Source organism: Artemia sp. Qi Xiang Cuo, chromosome 20 (genome assembly GCF_049724085.1).
Source record: "Artemia sp. Qi Xiang Cuo chromosome 20, ASM4972408v1, whole genome shotgun sequence".
In the NCBI taxonomy this organism is placed as follows: domain Eukaryota; kingdom Metazoa; phylum Arthropoda; class Branchiopoda; order Anostraca; family Artemiidae; genus Artemia; species Artemia sp. Qi Xiang Cuo.
The window spans coordinates 49,227,238-49,251,797 of record NC_142813.1 but is presented as its reverse complement, the minus strand read 5'-3'; positions in this window follow the sequence as shown (position 1 = coordinate 49,251,797).

Here is a 24,560-nt window from a genome sequence, read left to right as displayed (position 1 = left end):
CCAAGCATAGTATATTTCTCGTAAATTTTTACTTTTTGCTTTGCTGAAAATGGCGGGAGGGGACTTCTTTGTGATAAATGCTTTATAGACAAAATTATGGCTAGGGGGTTGGGGGGTACTAATTTTTCTTCTGTGAAAAAGGAAAAAATTATTTCAATACTAAATATTGTCTTCCTTTTAAGGACATTTATGAAGAATGTGTACCCCCTCCATCTAAGAGAGCAAGGGAGGGTGAGGCAGCTCCATCAGTGCCAGCCCCTATGCAGTCTCGGCAAAAGCCAAAAAGAGAATGGGCCATAAGGATGGAGAGCCCGGCTGTCTCATCTGTGGAAGCCCATGACATCGCTGGCTCGAATGCAAAAATCCGTGCCGTCACTGGCCCTAATGCACAAGCCGCAGCCCAATCTGCACAAGAACGTGACGCCAACGGCCCGTCCACTCTCCATCATGCGTTGCCTGGGCCTTCAAGAGCTGTCCCACCTACACAAGGTCAGGAGGTGGCCCTCCAGCATGCTATACCAGGGCCTTCTGGCACACAACTACAGCCGAAATAAAAAAATGTAAGCATTTTTTACCTGGTTATAGAAATATCTACACAAATCCATTTTTCATCGCTGAAAAATTGTGTGTCAGAGATATTAAAAATGTTATTTTCTCTATAATCCTCCACTCCATTGTTTTAAATTTCTCTGCTCCCCCCCCCTCCCTCAGAGATATCTAAATATAATGTAATTTATTTTTTTCTTGTAAAAGAAACCGCTCTTTTTTTAATCTTTCCTATTTTATCTGCCCACTGTAGGCATCTTCGCTATTTTTCAACCTCATAATAATATTTTTAGCTAATTTCTAGTTTACTGTTAGATAGTCTTTTTACCTCAAAAAGCTATTTTTCGCTAGAATATTATAGTTTTTTGGGCCTTCCAACAATCGATTCATTTCATCACAGTAAAAGCGTGTCAGAGATATTAAAAGAAATTGTTCCCCATTTTAAAGCAGGTCAATTATTGTAATCTTTACGTTATAAAATACTTTTACGTTTTAAACACAATTCTCTATTGGAAAGAGTTAGGCTATCAAGTAAAGACAGCGTTTTTTTCAAATCAGATAAAGATTATTAATATGAATTATTTTTTGAGGAGTTGTTTGAACAAAATAAAAACCTTCTATGTCATCTTTTAGATTGTATTAAGTTGGAACTTTCAGAATATATATAGAGTAGAGAAATAAATGCTACTGCTAAGCGCGTTTTTAAATAATAATCCAATTTTTCAAAAATAGGGGTGATTTAGACACTTTGAAAATAAGCTATTTTTCTTTATATGTTGTTCTGGTTCCTTATTCACAATCTCCCTCCTGCTCGTCAGTTGGGGAAGGAGAAGACACGCCTGTGGAGTTTTGTGACAATGAAATTTCACAGCAAGGTATCATTAACGATATTCAAAATAACATTGATGAGTTTTTAGCTGATGTTTTTAATGTTGATTATAGCGCAGTTGAGCAGGGGGACTTACCTTCGCTAAGTCCAAATACCTTACAGCTTTTAGAGGATGTTACCCGGGAATTAACAGGGAACCCTCCCCCCACTGATAACATACTTCCACTTCAAACAACTGAAGTGGCTTCCCATCGCCCTTTTATTGAACAAGGTGGGGGAGGGGGTGGTGAAAATATACAAGAGAGGGAGGAGGAGGAGGGGGGTACAATCCAATTGACATCATTCCCTGAGTTTCAATTCTCGAACACAATTTTAAATACGATAGTTGTTTACATTGCAACGTTTGGCGACCCATTTAATTCGCTTTTGGGGGGTAATTTTGTGTTTGACCCTGTAGAAATTGTTCATGAATATGTAAATAGAATTCGTGTACTGCTAGAAAACCAGATTCAGTTGTGGGGAGGGGGTAGGGATTCAATTAAGGTTTCTATTGTTTTAAAGGTGTTTTATTTAAATGAGAGAAAAAGTGAGGTTTATCATCATTATGTACACACCGAGATGCGAGTGGTCTATCCCAATTTAGAGAACTTTGAGAGTGTTCTTTCCAAGTGGATAGGCAACACTGTTATGCATCTCGAAAATTATAACAAAAATTGGAGCGGGTCTGAAGTTCCTTATGTTGAAAATTTAATCGTTAATATTTGTAAATTTAAAAAAAAGATATTTTAAGAGGGGGGCAGGGTCTGAGAGGTCAATAGTTTTAAAATATAATCCAGATTTAGAAGGTTGTCAAGGTGTCCAGCGAATCCGTTTTGAAATAGGTCAAAAATGTTTCAAGTACGCTTTTCTCATATCAGCATTTTAGCCTGTAGCAGATGACGTTATCAAGACGAATTTAGATCACTGGGTTGTACATGGGAAGGAGGGGTCCGATTTTACCATTGTAGATTTTTCTTGTTTAGAGGGAAAATACCTAGTAACACTCAGGTCTATTGATATTTTTAAAAGGGCCAATGCCCATTAAATATCGGCGTTACTGTGATTTAGTATGAAACTAAATTTGAGGATGGGGTTCGTTCTAAAAAGAAGGGGATGGTGTTCCCAGTAAGAGGTCCGTCGATTGAATTAATGAAACACTAGGTTTGGTTGTTGTACATACCACCTAGTGACCCCAATTCAATTTGCCAATTCAACCCAATCATAGACATCAGTAGAGTTATGGGGGAGGGTAAGAAAGAGAGTACCCTTTTCTTCTTTCCAACATGCCTGTCTCAATTTTGGACAGAATTAAAGTTACAAAATCATATGAAACACTGTAGACGGCATAGATACCAGTCATTAGAAACGGTTTCAGGGTAAAGGATGATTTTACGTTTTAAAAATTTTCAAAACACCCTCCTCCAGAGCAATAAAATCTCGTTGAATTGTGAAGCGAAGCTGGTGGAAGTGAACGATCCTCGATTTCCAAACTGAATCAAAGAAAATCAAGCTATTGCAGTCTCCTACACCCACACGCAAAGAGACAGTTCTAACACTATGCAATTGTTAGAAATACTTGAAACGTTGGATGAGGGAGAATGTATGGTCAAGGCACTGACTAAATTAATTGGCACCGCTAACGACGCTATTTCTCGTTTAAGGAATACGCATTATCCAATGGTGCTGTCTGCAGAGGATCGTCTCGCGATTAAAAATAAAAAAATATGTTGGGTTTGTAAGGGGGAGTTTGAAGAGGGGGATAAGGGGAAAGGGAAAAGAGGGGAGAAGGGGAAAGTCAGAGACCACAATCACTTGTGGCAGGAAATATCCTCTGGGGGTAGTAATTTTAGAGGGGTAGCGCATCAATCATGTAACATAAACGTTAGCCAGCAGTTTTTTATTCCAGTTTTTATTCATAATTCAAATTATGATTTAAAGTTTATCTTACCGGCACTGGCACGTATGCACAGGGAGGGAAGGAGAGTAGATAGTCCAAGGGTAAATAATTCATTTACCTATAACATGATTCCCAAATCAGCCAAGAAGCTAGCGCTTCTCGAGTTGAAATGGCAGTTAGTGAATAATTGGCATACATGTTGGAAAAAAATCAGTTTTTTAGATTCCTTTAGTTTTTTCCCAAGGCATTGAGTCAATTGATTCAAGTGCAGAAAAGCGGTAATTTTGATAGTTTTCCTTCGCTTAAACAGCACTTTCCAGACAGTGAAATGTATGACCTATTGAACTGTAAAGGTGTATATTCATACGACTATTACTCTTCTGGCTCTCGCTTAAGCAAGATGAAACTACCTCCATTTGAAGCTCTCTATAATTCACTCACCAACAGTCAATTCACAGTCGAGGACTATGAGTTTGCCAAGAAGGCGTGGTCTAAGGGAATTGTAAAAATGGGTGGGATTATTGTAGACTGTACTTGGCCAGTGACGTTTTAACTCTATTAGATATTGTCTGCAAGAACATAGACCAAATCTATTCAGAATTTGGACTAGATATAGGCTATTATTTTTCCACACCACATTTGGTGATGGACTTTATTTTAAAAATTAGTAGGGAGGAAATACGCTTAATAACAGATATAGATCAACACCTTTTTGTAGAAAGATCAATGCGGGGTGGGTATGTTTTTCATGGGGATCGCGTCTTGACAACCGATCCAAACGGACAAAACAGCACCGGTGCAAAGTCAAATGCAGTGTTCTTGGACATGAACTCATTGTACCCTGCGGCAATGTCTCACTACTCTTTGCCGTGCGAGAACTATAAAGGGCTTGAGATTCCTAGTGAGTTTCCCAACATTAACATTTTCGAGGATAATGGGCCGCGAAGAGGGTTCATTGAAACTGACGGGCACATACCACTGGTGCTGCATAATTCAATCTGAGATCGTTTTTATCCCTGTATCAATCGACCATTGACGAGGGACTCGCTGAGACCCTACAATCAATCATTGGTTGAGGATATGGGGATGCATTGGACCCCCTCTAAGCAAAAACTGATTGCAGATCTGGACCCTAAAGAGAATATCGTTGTTCATCATGTGCTTTAGCACTGGATGGTGAACAATGGTTTCAAGATCACCAAAATACATAGGGTCCTGCAATTCTGTAGAAAACCCTACTTAAAGACGTTTATCGACACTTTTGTTGATAAATGCTCTCGGGCAAACACCAAAGTAGAGAAGGAAATGTACAAACTCATTCTAAATTCAGCGTTTGGCAAAATGTGTGAAAGCGTACGGAACAGATCTCGTTGCGACATCGTGACTGACCCTCCAGAGTGTACACAAATTATTGCCGACCCCAATTTTACAACGTTCACGAGCATAGAGGCTGGCATGGTTCTTCTACACAGGAAAAAGAGAAATGTGGTACTGAACAAGAATATAGCAGGAGGTAGTTCAGTACATAAAATTTCCAAAAAGCTCATGTTGTCGTTTTTTTACAATGTGTGCAAGGTGCAATGTCCACGGGAGGGGGAGGTTCAAGTTTACTATGGGGATACAGATTCTCTGCTGTTAAAGGTAAAAACCGGGGATTTATTGGGGGATTTAGAAAATGGGGAACACATCAGCTCGCGGATGGATTTCACCAACTGGATTCCCGCCCGCGGCCGGCCTTTTGCCCCGCGGCTCCCGGGGGGATCCCGCCTGTGGCTGGCCTTCGGCCCCGCGGCTCTTGGGGGGGGGGGCGCCCTCGACCGGCCTTCGGCCCCGCGGCTCCCCGGAGGGTGGACGGGTCCCCTTTTGAATTCATAATGTTCAACTGTGCTATTTTTTAAAGTTCATGTTCCAAGTGTTTTTTTTCAAGTGTTGTTGTTGTACAAAACGTGTGTGTGTTTGTACAAATAGTGATGCTGGACAAATAGTGTTTTTTTATGACAATAAGTGTTAGTGTTGCACAAATAGTGTTATTGTTGATGGACAAAAAGTTTTTTTTATGATAATAAGTGTTTGAACAAATAGTGTTATTGTTGATGGAGAAAAAGTGTTTTTTTTATATTGTTCATGTTGAACAAACAGTGTTTTCATGTCAAATAAATGAATGAAATATTGTTTTTGTGGTTTTTGTTAACGTATTAGATAGATCTATGGGGAAATTATTACTACTACTTATTCACTGGATAAGTATGGTTTACAGTTAGTTGTAGTCCGACTATAGTCAACAACAACAGCAGCAGCATGTATCAATTTAAAACACCATTCAGATCGTTTCTGTGTGGTCCATCAATGTCGGGGAAAACAACACTTTTAGCTAAAATAATTCAAAATTGTAATAGAATGTTTTTGGAAAAACCAAAGAAAATTTATTGTTGCTATAGTATTTGGCAGGAGTCCTACGATCAAATAAAAGCTATTGTCATAACCATAAGAATACAATTCATACGGGGACTTGATGTTTTCAATAGTATTGAACCAAACTCGTGGTTGATTATTGATGATTTGGCTGAATCCATTGAACAGTTCTCACAGGAAATGCTACAGCTGTTCACCATTCGCTCTCATCATGAACACATTTCCATAACCCTAGTTCTACACAATCTGTTTCATCAGAGCAAATGTATGAGAACCCTTGCTTTGAATTGCACCATCTATATTATCTACCGAGTTGTTCGTGAGTCTAGCTCGCTAATAACTCTCAATAAGCAAATATATCCAGGCGCCCCTAAATTTCTATTGTCATCTTACACTCGGGTGACAAATAAGCCTTATAATTACACTTGGTTGGATCTTAATCGGAGTAAGTTCGATAGATTACGTTGAGATACTAACTTTTTTTACACTGAAATTACCGTATATCTTCCGTTGAACAGTAGAAAAAGCCATTAGTTACTGTCGTGACATTGAAGAAACTACACAAATAACGGCATTTATTTTCAACTTTAAGCACTTCAAAACCTCCGCTCAGGAAGGCCATACTTAAACATAGTGTTGACAATGATTTCATTAATCTAATATGTGAACTTTGTTTAAATTTAACTGAGGGCAATGTACACTTGCCAGAAGGTATTAGACAACAGACAAAGCAACATCGTTCCACTGTACGCGCCTTGGCTTGCAAAAACAAGGGGCGAATTTTTTAAAGAAAACGTCTCCTTCAAGCGGGCGGTAGCTTTTTCACTCTTTTACTGCCAATAATTGTAGGGATTGTAAATAGTTTTTTTTAGAGAATGGCTAAACCCTATAAATTAACACCATTTGAACTTGTCCTCTCACCTGTCGTTAATTTTGAAGACAATCTAAACAATTTCATTAATGATGAGAACCCTCAAAACAGGGGTTCTGAGAACCCTCAGAACCCTCAACCCTCGAACCCTCACAGATCCCTCTAAACAGGATTCTGCAGATTCTGCAGCAGCAGCAGCCTCAAGATTCTGCAGCAGCAGCAGCAGTGCAATCAATGGAGAAGGAATTGAATTCTATAGTGACAACAATTGGAAACCTATTGCCAGTGACCTATCGAAAACAAAGTAAAAGAGTATTATCATGTCTCATGTTGGAAACTGGTGGTGATGATCATCAAGTTCAAGTTGACAGCGCAGGGAAACAAATTATAATTCAGGGAAATAGCTATAATCTAGTAGAATTTATTTTTGATATGTTAACGAATCGTAAACGACTTTTATCTTTTGACAATAATCTATTCACCTTTCTAAATGCATCAAACTTTCCACAAAGTCTTATTGGCAATAAGCAAATTCTAAAGAAACTAAGAGAATATAGTCCTCCAACAGCGCCAACACCAACACCATTTAAAAAAGAAGAAAATTCAATATTGGAAAATACTAGCAGCAGCAGCAGCAGAAGCAATGATTTTGTAACACCTGTGACTGCTAGTCAAAAGTGTAGAAGGATTGATTCACCCTCCAGTGTGCAAAAGTGAAGTGGGTATGACACGACGTGTTTGCGTTGAAAATGATCCAAATTCTGAAGCATGTCTGTGAAAATACTGGTGAAGTGGGAAGTTTAATTTCCCCTAAAAACCTTTCTAAAGTTACCTCTTGCAGCACATTAAAAAAAGCAAAAGAGTATATAAAGAATGAACCAAGTTACACACTGCATCGGAATCGCAGGCTTCGCGGGAAACAATATCGACAAACTAAAGCCTTTTACCCTCTGCATATAATGCAAACGGATCTTTTAACTTTAGACGCGATTCAACGACGTCACAATGCACCCTACAAATATATTCTTGTGGCAATCAGTGTCTTTAGTCGCTATGCCTATGCCATTCCATTACGGTCAAGGAGAGGTGTTGATGCTACTTGTGCTTTATAAAGTATTCTTTAACAGCATTTTTATAGAAAAATACAATCGGATCCCGGTAGTGAAATTGTTAATCCTCATGTACAAAAGGTTCTTTTGAAATATAATGCCACACTTTATCATAGTCACAGCCCAATAAAGGCTGCATTGGCTGAACGGTGGATAAGAACGATTCGTCTATTAATTTCAAGATACTGTACACTGAAAAATACACCTGCTTTTATTCATGATTTAGATAAAAGCATGCGGATATACAACCATCGACCTCGTCGATCTCTGTCCAACTCAAGCCCTCGAGAAGTTCATTGCAGTGAAAATACATTTGATGCTTTTCTAAGGCAATATTCCAATGGTGAAAAAGAAAAAAAATGTGAAGAAGAAGAAATTCAATGTTGGTGATACTGTTCGAATTAATAGAACCACCAATATTTTTGAAAAGGGGAATTATTAATAGAGCACTGAACTTTTTAAAGTGTCCAAAATCCTGGACACCGAACCCACGACATATCGACTGCGAGACACCAAAGATGATGAGATTCTCGATGGTTTTTATGAATATGAACTGCAAACAGTAAGAAACACTAGCGAAATTTATCAAATTGAAAAGATATTAAAGAGTCGTACTCGTAGGGGCCAGAGACAGTTGCTTGTTCGCTGGCTAGGATACAACTCTGATTTTGATTCTTGGGTCAGTGCTGAAGATATTAAAAATGCCCAATGATTTCTATGTGACTTTCATGTCCAATGTTTCTGATCCTCTCTTAAAATGACTTGAATAGAACAAGTGATTTTTTGACGAAACTCTCTCCCACCATCAAATTCGATGACAATGGAAAGTATGAAGTGGCTCTTGTCGACTGTATTCTCAAAAATACCTACGACATCCTGAGAAAAGATCGTAAATACGAAATAAAAATTAGACCCTATGATTGGCCGCCACCACCCTCAGGTGATCAAGAACAAATTCAAAAGATCAATTGGATGGGTTATACATATATTGAATTACCCTACGAAGAACTCACCTGTATGAATGATTTATGTCGTTCTATTAATAAAAGAATTTCCGCTCGTAAGAAAGGATCTTTTCATTTCAACTATTCAAAGGAGGAGGGCAAGATCTACATTAGTTCACCTATTGCCAACGAAAAGGTTATTCTCAATGATAATCTAAAGGACGTTCTTGGCTTTAAGCTCAATATAATCAACGGTAAAAGTACTGCAAACACTAATTTCATTTTTGCTGACTACCTGCCTGTCTTCTCCACGGACACATGTATATTATTCTACACTTCATTTGTGGATACATTCCGGGCGGTCAATTCAAACGTCCCCCTCCTACGAGGTCTAGAACGACAAATCAATCATGAACATATTAACCCCTAAAATATAAAGCATCTTCAGTATATTCCCGTAAACACTTCCTATTTGGAACTCATTCAGTTAACACTAAGAACTGAATTAGGTGATCCCATAGCAATTTCAAAAGGTTTGGGTGTGATTACATGCCATTTTCGTCCCATCGTTCAACAACAAGATGTGTAATAATAGAAAAGTTGTCCTGATAGTGACTGCTAAGGTAATACTTTTGGTCCGAGCTAAAATGACTTCGGGATAGACTATCACACATATCACTCAATAACGTCTGCTTGTAGTCTTTTTAGTTGTATTAAGAAGTTGTTTTGCTCTGAACCACTATCAGATCTAAAATACAATGTATTGGCCGAGAAAGACTAAGCCGCTCCTCCGCTATGCGATGGGTTCTCTGGAAAGGATTTTAAAAAAAGCAGTACGGAGAATCTTAGTTCCAATGCGCGAACCCTTGGCGAGAGAATAAAGCAAAATGAAAAAGGTTTAAAAAGGCCAAGAAACAATGCATCACTCATCAGTCTCTACTCAGGTCGGAAACGAAAGACATCGCCCCTGTCAAAGAAAAGAAGGAAAAAGCCAACACGTACTGTAAACAGTAGTAAAAGAAGAAGAAGAAGAAGCCCCAGGAAGAGAATTGTACAACACAACAGCAACCTTATAAGAAAATCGAAATATATTTTCTTGTGGTTATTATCTCTTCTAATCAGCTGTTGTACTAAACCAATTCTGCTCAAGTCATCCTCAGGGCTATACTGTGGTGTTTATCCTCCCCATAGTATAGTGCAGGCGGTTTGATATCATCTATTTTCCCTTCTTGTTTTAGTTTTATTTTTGTGTTTAAAGCTTTTTCCTTTATTTTTGTGTTTATTTTGTGTTTATAGGCAATGATTAGAAGTCATCCAAAAAAAAGTCCCCCCAGATCCCAAATCAAATTCCAGTGAAAGTGTCATAGTGAAAGATACCCATCCTGGCTGGTCAAGCACCCTATCTCAAAGTTCTAATGATAGCTCCAATTTGGAGAATAGGACAATGATAAGTGTAGGGGCTAATGTAACCATAAATGATGATAATGGGTTTCAAGAGGTCCTCTCTAGAAGTTTTAAAAAAAGGAAAAAAATCTCCCCAATTAAAAGCATTTCCCCTCTCCCTGCCCAAGATCCTCCCTCCAAAAACTTAGGGATTTACCTTAAAATTACTCCCACTACCCCCTTTGAAATAAAAATGATGACTGCAATAAGAGTTGCAATTTTTAAATTGCTAAAATCAATGTTCTCTCTTAACATTAACCGTGATGGATCTCTGCTAATAGCTGTAGAAGATCAGAAATCAGCAGATACAATAATTAACCTTAAATCCCTTTTGAATACCTCAATTATTGCATCTAATTGGAACCCAAAACAATCACCAACAAAAATAGTAGTTTATAATGTTCCCCCAGAGATATCTACTCAGGAGTTAAAAAAAGGGCTATCAGATAGGGCTGGAAACATAATCCCAGTTGAGGATGTTACCTAACATGGAAAACCTAACTATAATGGCCTAAAAACTATTAGATCCTTCTTATTCACACTGAAGGATAAAATTGATATCCCAGAAAAATTATTCCTATTTGGGCAAATTAAACCACACAAGGAATACAAACCTAAGCCTATTCAGTGTCAAAAGTGTTTCAAACTGGGACACACGACAAACAAATGCAATGAAATTCTCCAAGAGTGTAGTAATTGTAAATCCTTCCATCCTAAAGAGCTGACAACTTGCAACAACACTCAGCCTACATGCATCAATTGCAAAGGCCCACATGAATCTACAAATAAATCACTATGCCCTGCATACAAGAAAAGAGTTCTAACACTCCAAATGTCAACAGAGAAGGCCATCCCATATCCTTTTGCAGCAATTGAAGCAAATACTGACCAACGTTACAAACTAAAGCCTGTAATGAAACCAACAAAAGCCCCTAAATCGAATACCCCCAATTCATCAAGTACCCTGTATAAAGCAAAATATGCTAAGCACCCTAGCTCAAATAACTATACGACGGAATCACCCATCCAACCAGCCTTCTTGTCTGGTGAGATGAGGCCAGCCTGGCCCTCCCTCCCAAGAAGAAACGAACCAGAAACACTACCAGGAATCAATCCCTTAACCAACAAACAGGATGCTCGACCAAAAATGCAATCCCCAAATATATGCTTATTCATTCTAAACTGTAATGCAGTTCAGGCCATGAACATACATCAACTACAGAAAACAAAAATTATTGCAGAATTGGCAAAAATCTACATCCCAGATGATATGCTCATTCAAGCAAAAAAAGACCTTGCTTTACTTTTAACAAAGCTGAACATTGATACACAGTCATATGAAGCATAAATCAACAACACAACATTTATCAATACTCCAATGGAATGTAAGATCACTGACAGAAAATAAGCTAAATGAACTAATATCATTTATGAATAATAATTCAATTAATATTGCTTGCCTCCAGGAAACTCATTTAACCCAAAATCAACAAATTAAGTCTCTGGGATATACTATCCTGAGAAAGGATAGATCTTCAGAGAGTAAAGGAGGTGGTGTAGCTTTATTAGTTAATAATAATAGATGTTGATGTAATTGGTATAAGTGTTTGGCTGAATAACTTAAAAACCTACATAAAAAGCTTTTATAACCCTAATGGCTAAACTACAGATGCCAAGGATTTCTTTAATTATATAAATAATCCTAATATGTTAAAAAATATCATTATTTGTGGTTATTTCAATGCCCACGGCCTTTTGTGGGGGAATAAACCAGCAAATAAAGCTGGTAAATTTATTGAGCATATGACTTCAAATAATAATGAATTAGTTGTTGCTACCCCTCCAAACCTGAATACTTATTTCAACCCCAAAAGTGGCAATTTCTCCACAATTGACCTACAAATTGTGTCTTTAAATTTTTTGAACAAAATTTACATAAATAAAATTGATAGTCTATGTACAGACCACTTTGCTATAGTTTGCTCCCTAAATGAACCTACTGAAACTTCATCTCATACATCCAAATATATCAACACTAAAGCAAATTGGTCTATTTTCCAAAATAAGCTAAATGATGAAATTACAAGTTTCACCCAAACTTCATGCATTTCTAACACAACAGTTGACACACATACTGAAGCGTTGACATCTTTACTAATAAATACAGCTAATCATGCTATCCCCAGGACAACACCTAAGAAAAAATTCCCTAAACAAATTCCTAAAGCATGGTGGACAAATGAGTGCCTAAATAAATGGAGGATAAAAAAGGCAGCTAGGACAGAATTCATAAAAAAACCAACACCTACTACATATTTAAAAAAATTACAAGCAGAACCTAATCTAAAAAGGACTATAATAGATGCTAATTATAAATACTGGAATAATTTTGCAAATAATCTCTACAGAGAAACAAATGAGCCAATTATACATAAAGTCATAAGCCACATATGTGGGAAAAAGACTTCTCCCAATCCACTCCTGTATGAGCTTATACATAATAATACCCATTATGACAATGATAATGAAAAGGCTAACCTATTTGCAACTCTTTTTGTTAATAAGCTAACATCAAATAATCAAAGAAAACTGTCCACAATTCCTATGAACCCTAGTTACCAACCAAGCCAAGGATCCGAGTACATAACTAATCCATTTTCAATCCAGGAATTGAATAATGCAATACATCATATTAGGCCCAAAACTAGCAGTAGCTATGACAATATACACCCTACATGGATAAAGAATCTCACACCTTCATACAAACAAGAACTGCTAAATTGTTATAATCACGCTTGGGCATCTTCTAGGTTCCCAAATATATGGAAATGTTCGTCCCTCCTACCAATCCTAAAGAAAAATAAACCAAAAGATAACCCTGAGTCTTATAGGCCCATAATGATTACACCTGTGATGGGGAAAATAATGGAGAAAATGATTTATCACAGACTCCTCTGGTTTGTTGAGAAAAATAACATGATCCCACACACTCAAACTGGATTCAGGAAATACCACTCCTCAACAGATGCTTTCATTTTGCTAACAAATGCAATAAATGAATCTTTCTCAAAAGATAATATCCTAGTGGCAGCTTTCCTAGATTTTGAAGGAGCTTATGACAATGTGAACCACCAAATCCTTTTAAATAAACTTGCAAACCTTGGAGTACCTCCTAAGCTAGTATCCTTTATTAAATCCTTCATAGAAGTGCGAAGTTTCATTGTTTGTGTTGGTTCAGCCTCTTCACCCCAAAAGACAATATCCAAAGGCCTACCTCAGGGAGCAGTCCTCAGTTGCCTCCTTTTTGCCCTATATCTCTGGGACATGAACCTACCCCACACGAATCTACAATACGCTGATGATCTGGTGCTATGGTCATCTGGCAACACCTTTCAGATAGCACAGTCAAATCTGCAAAAGTCACTTTTCCAGTTTGAAAAATTCTCTCAACATTCAGATTTACCCATTGCACCCACCAAGTCAAAAATAATCCAATTTCACCGGAAGCGAAACCATGTTAATGCAAAACTAACTCTAAATAAAACAACTATTCCAGAAGATAATAATATTAATTACCTAGGTCTCATGCTTGACCAAAAACTTAATTTCCACCTCCACATTTCAAACACAATAAAAAAATGTTATAGAAAAGTAAATATACTAAAAAGACTTCTTTTCACACCCTGGGGTTGTAAGGAGAAAACCTTACTCCAGTTTTTTAAATCACATATAAGACCCCATATTAACTATGGGCTCATTGTCTATGGTGCAGGTGCAAAGACCCAGATGCAAAACATTGAAACAACACAAAATGATATAATACGTCTCATATTTGGTCTTAGGAAACCCACAAGCACCAAGTTTCTGCTTATGGAGAGTGGATTAACAACAATAAGGGAGAGGCGTAGCTTTCTCTTGATAAAACATCTTACAAAAATTGAATCAAATAGCTCACACACATTGCATAATTGGTTAAGAAATCCAGCCATGTATAGAGGTATTGCATATGAGTATGCCAATATTCAAAAGAAGTTCCCTGTACCAGCAAAGTCTATTGCACCTACTTTCCCCCAATCCCCTCCATGGAATTGGTCATTTCTCATAATAAATACTGAATTTTCAAAATGGAATAAAGATTTAACCCCCATTGCTTTTGTCCAGAAAAAATTTGCAGAACTTAATACAATTACCTATAAAAATCACTTCCAAATATTTGTTGATGGGTCAAAAATGAATGAGAAGGTTGCAAGTGGTGTTTTCCTTCCTCACCTGATAATTGCAATGAGCGAGAGATTATTTAATAATTTATCTATAATGTCTGCTGAGTTAAATGCCATAATCATGGCATTAGAACACCTTAAGCAAAACGAACCTTTGATTGAAAATTCGAATAATATTATCATATATTCCGACTCTTTATAAAGCCTTGAGTTGCTGGCCTCAGCTCCTCAATATAAGTTGGACATTGACACTTATCATTGTCACAGTATTATTGATAATCTTGCTTCAAGTGGCATAAAACTTACTTTCAGTACATTCCTAGCCACTCTGGCATAAGTGGTAATCATCAGGTTGATGAAATAGCAAAAAATGCTATAAATATTGACCAGCCAAGTGGGAGACCAATCCCAATTAGAGATATTTACCGATGGAGGCTATCAGATATTAATTTTAATAAGATTAATCCTGTCCTTTCCCCCTTTCCCAATAAGTATCTTTCTAAAATTTATCATAGAATTCGTTCTGGAACAAATGGACTAAATTTCCTTGCATTCTCATATAAGCTTTCTAATTCAAGTGGTTCAATTCCCCTGTCCCCTCTTTGCAGGCATTGTAATATGAATAATGAAACTATTGACCATTGCCTATTTGAATGTAATATGCTGACGTCTGCACAACATACCTTGCTTTGTAAACTGTTAAAATGCTTCAAACACCACAAAATCCCACTATCAGCCAAGAGCCTAGCCAACTATACCTGCACACAGAGCATAGAAATCGACATCTATCATCTTATATTTGAACTCCTAGAGTCGAAAGATCTGCTGAAAGATATCTGAATATATCTATTAAATATGAGGCAATCAAGCCAGTAGCTCTGTAGCCCACAGAGTGAAGCAAAAGGAAAAGGGCTAAATAGTTTTACTGAAAAGCCCGCCTGCTGTTAAATAGAAGAAGAAAGAATGCTAGATCTAAACTAGATTTCTTTTCCTAAGATGTCCTACCTACCGTATAAGGATTCTCAACCTTCAATCACCGCCTCATTGAATCTATTCAATGCTGAAAATGTTGATGTGAGTGTCAAGCATGGATACTATGAACAATTTTATCCTCAACAACCCCTCTCCGATAATATCCACCTTTAAACTTATTCCAATGAAGACTTCTTTGTGGACATGTCTTCGAAATTTATATATTTACAAACGAAAGTCCAGAAATCCGATAATACATTGCCAATTCTTGCTGATGAAATATCCTATGAAAATTGTATATTACATAATTTATTTCGTCAAATCAGTGTCTACATCAATGGCACGCTGGTGAGCACAAGCAACAATCTCTCAAATTATACAAGTTATATGCAATTCATGTTGATGACACCAAAGTCATACAAGGAATTGACGGGCACCTTCAAAGGATATAAATATATTACTAATACTGATAGTACAGATCCAATTAAAAATGATACAACTAGTGAGTTACATATACTTGGAAAAATATATCATGAAATATTTGATATTCCTCAATGGCTGCCACCCAATATTAAAGTGGATATAAAATTGACGCACTGGATGCCCACATAAATTCGAGATGTTTAGACTTTTATCTCTTGTGTGCAAAGTAGACGGCATCCCACTCTACACTCTATCTTTTGATAGATCCTATAGAACATTGTACGAGTTGACCATGCAAACCCTAGATCATGATTCGCAACTATTTGAAAATGGTATAACTGAAGATATGTTTGCTAAAACACTTGGTATCATTGTATTGGATTTGTCTGGCACGCAGGATATAAGTATAGCACTTACGGTCAATGTGCGTTTAGAGTGTATATGTGGCAACCCATTGGCTGAGAGAATTGTAGTAATCTCCCTAATTCAAAATGAAATCTTTTTGAAAATCTCTCCCAACAGTAGTGTTCTACTAAACTTAACACCATGAAAACCAGCCAAATAATCAATTCTTTTAATGGAAATCCCCACATGTCACAATACAAATCTTATTGTCTATCTTTGGTATCTCTTAGAAAATTTCAAAGAGTTAATAATAGCTTAATTATTATTCATAACAGTCCGTCGACACTGTTGGTGGATCGTTGGCTGTGCATCTTTCCAACAATAACGACCATTGATTTCTTTGTTCCTCTTGGTCCAACCTATAAATTCTACACACCTCACATCAGCAACTATATTGAAAGCACGGGTAAAGATATTGTTCAAAATTGGAGGAGAGTGCATGATCTGACGAGTAAAACCTTTGGCCTCCATGCACTGCTATATTTTGTGTTCCGAGGTCGCAGTTATACGTACAAGCAGTTTCTCAACATTTATGGTGACAATCCACGTCTGAACGACTTTCTAGTGGAAAATATCCTCTCAGACCTGTATAATATAAATTTTAGTGCCCTAAGAGTAAAGTGCTTAAAAATCCTTGTGAATTCATTTACTAATAAACCATATATTCGGCTAATGTCGCTAAATCGTCACTATAGGATTACTACTACAGCAATGTATAGTGCAATTGTGGGGTGTCAGCTAATTATCACATGTTTAAATCATTGCGGAAATACGGTATATTAATAGCTAAGGGCACATTTTCGACTGTATAAGTGTGACTGTCACTCTTTTCAGATAGGCTTTGTACAGTCAAAGATACTATTTATATTCATATCATGAAACTCACGAATTTCAATTTGCGTATTGGAAGCAATAACAGTCATAAACTGTAGAGGAATGGTGAGGGGAGAGTTAGGTTTACAAGCTACAATAGGAATCACTCATTTTATAGTCTTTCTAGGCAGAGTATCACAACAATATATAGTGGAGTTTGTGTTGTTGTGTAGTAGTTGGGGCGGGGTACCTGAATCCTCTAGAATAATTTAAATCTGCGATGGGGCTAATCTATAGTAATAAATGATTTTATTTGAAAATCATAACTATGGAAAATATTACTAAACAGAACTCATATTGTAAATCACTGTAGTCCAAGGTCTTCTAGCTCATCAATATACTTCCAATGTTATATCCATTGCGTCTTGGAACTTTCCGAATGTTCTAATCACAACGCATAGTCCGTTATATACGAAATCTCACAGGGTCGAATTGCGATGTAATGGGAAACCATATCTAACCGACTCTCTGATTGGCCTAGAATGATATGTAACCAACCCTCTGATTGGCTTAGAAGGAGACACGTGATCCTGTTTCCCGTTATAGGACCAAAACATTCTCCCCAGCGATTATGTAAATCAAGTTCTCTGAAATTCACTTGTCCTAGTCGAGTCCTGGATCAATACATTCCCCCTAGCGATTATGTAAATTCAGTTCTCGGAAATTTACTTCCCCCCTCGAGTCCTAGATCAATACATTCCTCCTAGCGATTATGTAAATCACCCCCAGTGTCATTACACCTGAACGAACAACAAATAAATCGACCTTGACATCATCCATTAGACTCGATCGATAATCCTTGAATAAATTATGTCCCGTCGGCGTTAGACTAAATTGTAGATGGCAGCAGTGGTGTCGTACCGTGTCAATCGTTAGCCTAACATTCTAACAACAAAAAGAAAGGGAACATTTTCGATTTCGAAACAATTTTATTGAATAATTACAACAATAATACTAAGCATGTACAATTAGCGATACTGTTTATTTCCTTCGATACGTTTCACTTATGCACTTAATGCACATTGAAGTCTATTCACATGCGCTATATCAACTTTTGCAGCGAAACATAATTGATCCTCCATTTTAAATTTGCTCAAGGATATCACATATCTTGCACATACTTCATCGTTTCCAGACAAAGCCGTGATCCTCTCGTTATTTCCACCGCAGTGTTTGGTGCTTTTGTATTATTGCTACCAACTCCACTATAAACTTCTAATAGAGTAAACATTCCACTCATCATCAGCACAAATATATCCAAATAAGTAAAGTCAAACTGTTCTCACTCCTTTGAATTCAATTTACAGACTAATAAAAACTATAGCAAAAATCCTTTCCTTATATTCTCTGCAATCCTCTCCCGCTAATATTTCCGGCCCTCTGATTGGCTTAGAAGGAGACACGTGATCCTGTTTTCCCGTTATTGGATCAATACATTCTCCCCACTGATTATGTAATCAATTTCTCAGAAATTCACTTGTCCTAGTCGATTACGCAATCAATTTCTCGGAAATTCCCTTTCCCCCCTCTTGTCCTAGATCAATATATCTCTTCCCCACCGTTAATGCGCATGTGCAAACTTCGTCCCGGAGACAATACACATGGAAACAACAAATAAATCGACCTTGACACCTTTCATTAGACTCGATCAATAATCCTTGAATAAATTATGTTAGCTTGGCGTTAGACTAAATTGTAGATGGCAGCACATGTGTTCGCGTCGGATCAATAGGGGCCTTTCTACTCATATAAGGTTTTTATGTAAGGAGTGGTCGCATAAACTACAGAGGGGGCTCCTATAAAGAATAAATTCTGCTTATTTTGGAGTTTAATATTACTCTTTACTTCCATAATAACAGCGTAGAATAGAAATATTCCCAGGAATCATAAGGGATTAAATTTCAATTAAAAATTTGCATGCCTTTTTAAGGATTTTTTGTCCCCCCTCCCACCGAGAAAATACCTTCCCCCCTAAAAAATTACTGGTTACGGCCGCTGGGATATTCATCAATTTCTACCTCCACCCTTCCCTCGTCTCTCCCTAAGAACTAATTCTGTATTTATCTGAAGGCTCATTGAAAAGAACCTCATTGTAGAAGTTTTAGCGCCCTTTTTAAGTTTTGTAATGTGTCCATTGCTTACAAATAGTAGGCTATCTGTTATTGAAAAAACACGGACATTTTTGTGGGAGAGTTTTCTGGAGAAGGGGGATTGTCTGGGGGAATTTTCAGAATTTTCAGGTAAACGCCTAGACCCGGTGATCATTTATATTAAACAATCAATCTACTTTCATTAGCTCTTCATAAATATTGGTAATTATGGTAATGTTATTTATTTTCTTATTGTTGATATTTTGAAAAAAAGCCTCTTGAGAAAGCTTAAGGGAGGCAGGGAGTAAAACCTTAGGTAGGAAGCCAAGAATTATATCAAAGAAGCAGTATTTTCTAACAAAAGCAAAGAGTTAATTTGAAACTTTAAGAAGCAAAAACTATTGCTTCGCATATTATGTAAGATATACCTACAAAAGTAGCTCAAACAAACTGACTCGTTATATTTTTCAGTGTTCGAAGAAATCTGTAAGCTAACGCTTTACTGAAAACTGAGTTTGCTTGAGTTTTTAAGACGTCTGTAGTTCTATGCTACAATTTATCAATAGTGCTAGTTTTCACAATGCAACAGTTATTGGGAAGTGTTGCGAGTCAGTTTATTTGAGTTAGTCTTGTTGATCTATCTTGCGTAATCTGAAAAGCAATAATTTTTGTTCATTTCAGATTTGTTCTTTCCTTGCGTGAGAAAAACTTTTGTCTTTTAATTAATTTCTTCCAGATCTCAAGATCTCTGGTTGGCTAGATGTCCTGATAACATGAATCTAGGGACTTGAGTCAGTCCCCCCCCCTCACAAATTCTCACCTATGGCCAGATTGTGTTCGGATATTTCAGTATTGCTCTCAAGTTTGTATCAAACAGTTCGTGGTAACGAACTGTAAGTAAGGGGGAAAGACCCCCTAAAAGTTATATAACCTTAATTAAATTCACACCATCATATTCAGCGTATCAGAGAACCCTACTGTAGTAGAGGTTTCAAGTGGAGTTTTGCATTTTTTGCCAGAAGAAAGATCACGGATGCGTGTTTATTTGTTTGTTTAATTTTTTTTCCCAGGGGTTATCGTATCGACCCAGTGGTCCTAGAATATCGTGGGGTGGGCTCATTGGAACGGAAATTAAAAGTTCTAGTGCCCTTTTTAAGTGACCAGAAAAAATGAAGGGCAACTAGGCCCCCTCCAACGCACATTTTTGTCCCAAAGTCACCCGATCAAAATTTTGAGAGCCATTTTGTTCAGCATGGTCGAAAACATGATAACTATGTATTTTAGGATGACTTAATTCCCCGAAGTCCCCGGGGGGAGGGCTGAAAGTTATGAGCTTTACCCAATGTTAACATATGGTATTGGTTATTGGGAAGCATAAAGACGTTTTCAGGGGGGATTTTTTCTGGTAGTGGGGGGTGGGTTGGGGGTTATGTGGGAGGATATTTCCATGAAGGATGTTTCATGGGGGAAGGGACATTGCTATGAAGGGGGCACCAGGTTTCCCAGCATTCTTTAAAAAAAGACCAGAAATTATAATAATAAAATAAAAGCTGCATTAACTAAAAACCGATCAGAAATTAAATAAAAAAATAAGTTTTTTTTACTGAAAGTAAGGAGCGACATTAAAACTTAAAACGAACAGAAATAAAAACGAGCAAAAATGGGGTTTCTATAGGCCAAATGAACATAAATTATTCCGTATATGAAAGGGCCTGTCCCATCCTCAACGCCTCGCTCTTTACGCTAAAATTTTTTATTGTTTTAAAAAATAGAGCTGTGAGATAGATTCAAACTTTAACGTAAAGAGCGAGGCGTTGAGGAGGGGACAGCTCCTTTCCTATACGAAATAATTTCTGTTCGTTTTAAGTTTTAATGTCGCTCCTTACTTTCGGTTAAAAAAAACTTTTTTTTAATTTAATTTCTGATCGTTTTTAGTTAATGCAGCTTTTATTTTGGCTCACCGTCATTGAATAAGTAAAACAAAATTTGTATATTAATTTTACTTTTCTTGTGCTAAATGGCTTTCCAATAAACCAAAACCAATACTTTACAGAAATACCAATACAGAAATTATTCCGTATATGAGAGGGGATGTCCCTTCCTCAACGCCTCGCTCTTTACGCTAAGTTTTTTTATTGTTTAAAAAAATTGAGCTGTGAGAAAGTCAAACTTTAACGTAAAGAGCGAGGCGTTGAGGAGGGGACAGCCCCTTTCATATACGGAATAATTTATGTTCGTTTTAAGTTTTAACGTCGTTCCTTACTTTCAGTTAAAAAACTTTTTTTTTTATTTAATAATCATCAGGCTCATAGATCCTAATGGACCAATTCAAATAGAAAGCGGACGCCTTGTAAGAAAGTATGTATACAAGGTACGTACTTTTAATACTATGTACTTATTGTAATAGTACATACAATAAGTATGTACTTATTCAATAGTACATACAATAACTATGTACTTATTGTGTTTTGATTAAAGAGAACCTACTGGCGAGCTCTAAGATTTTTCAACTAAAATTTAAGCGACAAAAACCATTCCATTGAATTCCCTGATATAAGTGGAGAGAGATACAACATGTCTATAAATGTGAATTTGAAAGTGAGAAGAGTGTGTAGAGGAGAAGTGGGCCCAAAGATCTTAGCTAGACCTCCTCAATCACACTGATCAAAATCTTTGCCTGACTTCGATTTCATAGAGCTGTGATACGCCACAATAATTGCTGATGATGGCTTTGATAGGGGACGTGTCCATAACCTTACTTAAGGTCCTTCGATTGTCTTGATTTAAGATCTCTGCATGGCTCTGACTAAAACAGGTCATAAACAGGAATAAAAAGCTTTATGAGGAGCATGGGCCCAAGGGACTCCCTTTGGGTCCCATTAGCGTAGCCGGGAGAAGACATGGGGGACGGATGTTCCTGGGCGTAGCCACTAAGGGCGCCAAACTGAATTTGTTTTCAAATAAACTATGATATGCTTATTTTTATTGTTGTAGTGACGGTGAGGGGAGGGGACCAAAATTGTCCCCGGGCACTGAAAAACCTAGCTACGACTTCATTGGATCCTGCTTTCACATAGACTGAAATTTCCTGCATGCATCATTTGAGCTCTTCAGACACGTTTTTGGGTCTTTAGACGGTTTATATGAAAACGAATCTTTGAGCATGTCTGTCCACCCCTAGATAAAAATGACAAAATTGTGTAGCATTCGGAAACGCATAACACTTGGTCGCAAAACAAGTGCTTCTTCCAAAACTTTGTCTCTTCGGAAGATTTTTTTATGTGCTCTCCTAATAATACTCCGAGGGCATACCTAACAATTCCTTTTATGCTTAATTCTATTTTTGCGAAATTATTGGAGAAATCTGAAGATTAAGGGATACAAACGATAGGTCTAAAGACTTTTTTATGCATGTACAGGCTGGATTTCAAACTTTTTTTTATGGGGAAGGGATTAGATTTCGGCAGAGGCGGATCTAAAGCAAAATCTTGAGGGAGAGCCTAATGTGACAAGCGCACCAGTAAGCAAAATCTTGGGGGGGGGGAATAGGACAAGGGTGCCAATAATTGACCAATTAATTTATAAAAAGTGAAGATCTTGGGGGCCAGGGTCCCCCACCCCCTGGATTTCGAGATGACTCTAGCCCTCAGCCGCTCACAAAATTTGATCTTTTGCTCCCATAGGTCATTCCCGGTTATAGCCATTTCCCCTTTGTCTCTCAAGGGGTTAGTTTTCGGGCCATAAAACAAAAGTTCAAAATCCTTTTTAATAGACAGTGTATAATAAATTTCACAAAAATACCAGATATTTCGGTCACATATGCAGTGACCGTCATCAGTAGTAAAACTCACAGTTTTACTACTCATGACGGTCACTGCATATGTGACCGAAATATCTGGTATTTTTTGTGAAATTTATTATACACTGTCTATTAAAAAGGATTTTATCCCTATTTTGAACTTTTATTTTATCGTCATGGAAAGGCAGTGTGGTCTCCGAAATTATTTTAGTTTTCGGGCTGACTCTTACCCCCAGTCCATCACAAAATTTGAACTTTCGTTCCCATTGGTCATTCCCAGTTATTATCCCTTCCTCATTATGACAGGAAAAAAAAAATTTTTTTCGTCTCCTATCGCCCAACTACATTTGAACATCATTATCAAAAAGAAAGAAAATATGCATTTAAAATTTGTTCTCATTGTTGTTCCTTTATGTCCGGAATTCTTTTAATGAGCTCTGGCGCATATCCAACATGACAAACAGCTTTAGGCGCCTGCTCCCGCCTTTTGTGTCGAAACTATTAATAACATTTGGCAATAAAAACCGGTTTTCATAAGGGTAAACGAGACGGGAAATCGATCTATTACATGGGCGACGCTAAGCTAAATTCTTTGAAATGTACTTGTGGAATCGATTTTGCAATCCTTAAAGCGGAGTAGAAAGAAATATGTTATAAATGAAAAATAATGAAATTCATCGTTTTTAAAATGCTATTGCAACAGTTTGACATGGAAATGGTAAATACAACGACCAATTTTCACCGCCTGTGATGCTTCACGTTCTAATTTAAAATTTAACCGGTATGATGCTCTTGACACTAAATCATGGCTTAAAGATCAAATGAAAGCGAAATGTTGTGCCTCAAATATTATTGTCTGTTGTTTAGTTTGTATGTTTTATCTGCTATATTCCTTCAGCTCATACTTGAATTCATAGCGTTTGGCACAGCGCCAATTTATCAAAGTAATTTTTCCTTTTATCTGAAGCCACAATGTAAAAAATTGTATATAAAATCTCATTTGTGGTAATAAAACTCCCAATCGAAGGAATAGAGAAGAATTTAAAGCCCACCTGAAAGTAGGTAATGTACGGTGGTGTCAGTCCACAAAAATTCAGAGTGAGCGAAATTATTTATTTAGATATATGTGGGGGAGGGGGGAATTTTTTCTTTTCATATTGACAATGAAAATACCAAAAAAGTCATTCACAATATAACATACCCAAAATGCTACAAAATATAGGAGGGAGGGACAAAAATTCTACGGATAGATGCACATACCCACCCCCAATTGGCATTGCATTTTTTTCATCATCTTTCTCGCATGATTTGTGCAGTAAAGTTTATAATAAGCATATTACGAAACAGTACCACACAATCTAATTTCATAACCGGGTATTTTGACGCATATTCATTATAAGTTCATTGTCCCGTTCAAACAGCTGTGCAGCACTGTCGAAAATTTAGCCTTGAGGCATGGTGTTACCATAGTGTAATTATGGATATTTACCCTCTGGGGAATGAAGCGAGCTTGCACAACATATAGTCCCTAGCCACTACATAAGCAACGCTGTTTTCAGTCAAGGATAATGACGTCAAAAGATAAAAGTCAAATAAAGAAAATAGGCGGGGCTTCATTGATTCTGCGCGGACTTGACATCCGGGTAAGCAGTGGGCGGGGCTTGGCTCACGCCGGGGGAGGCTTGTTA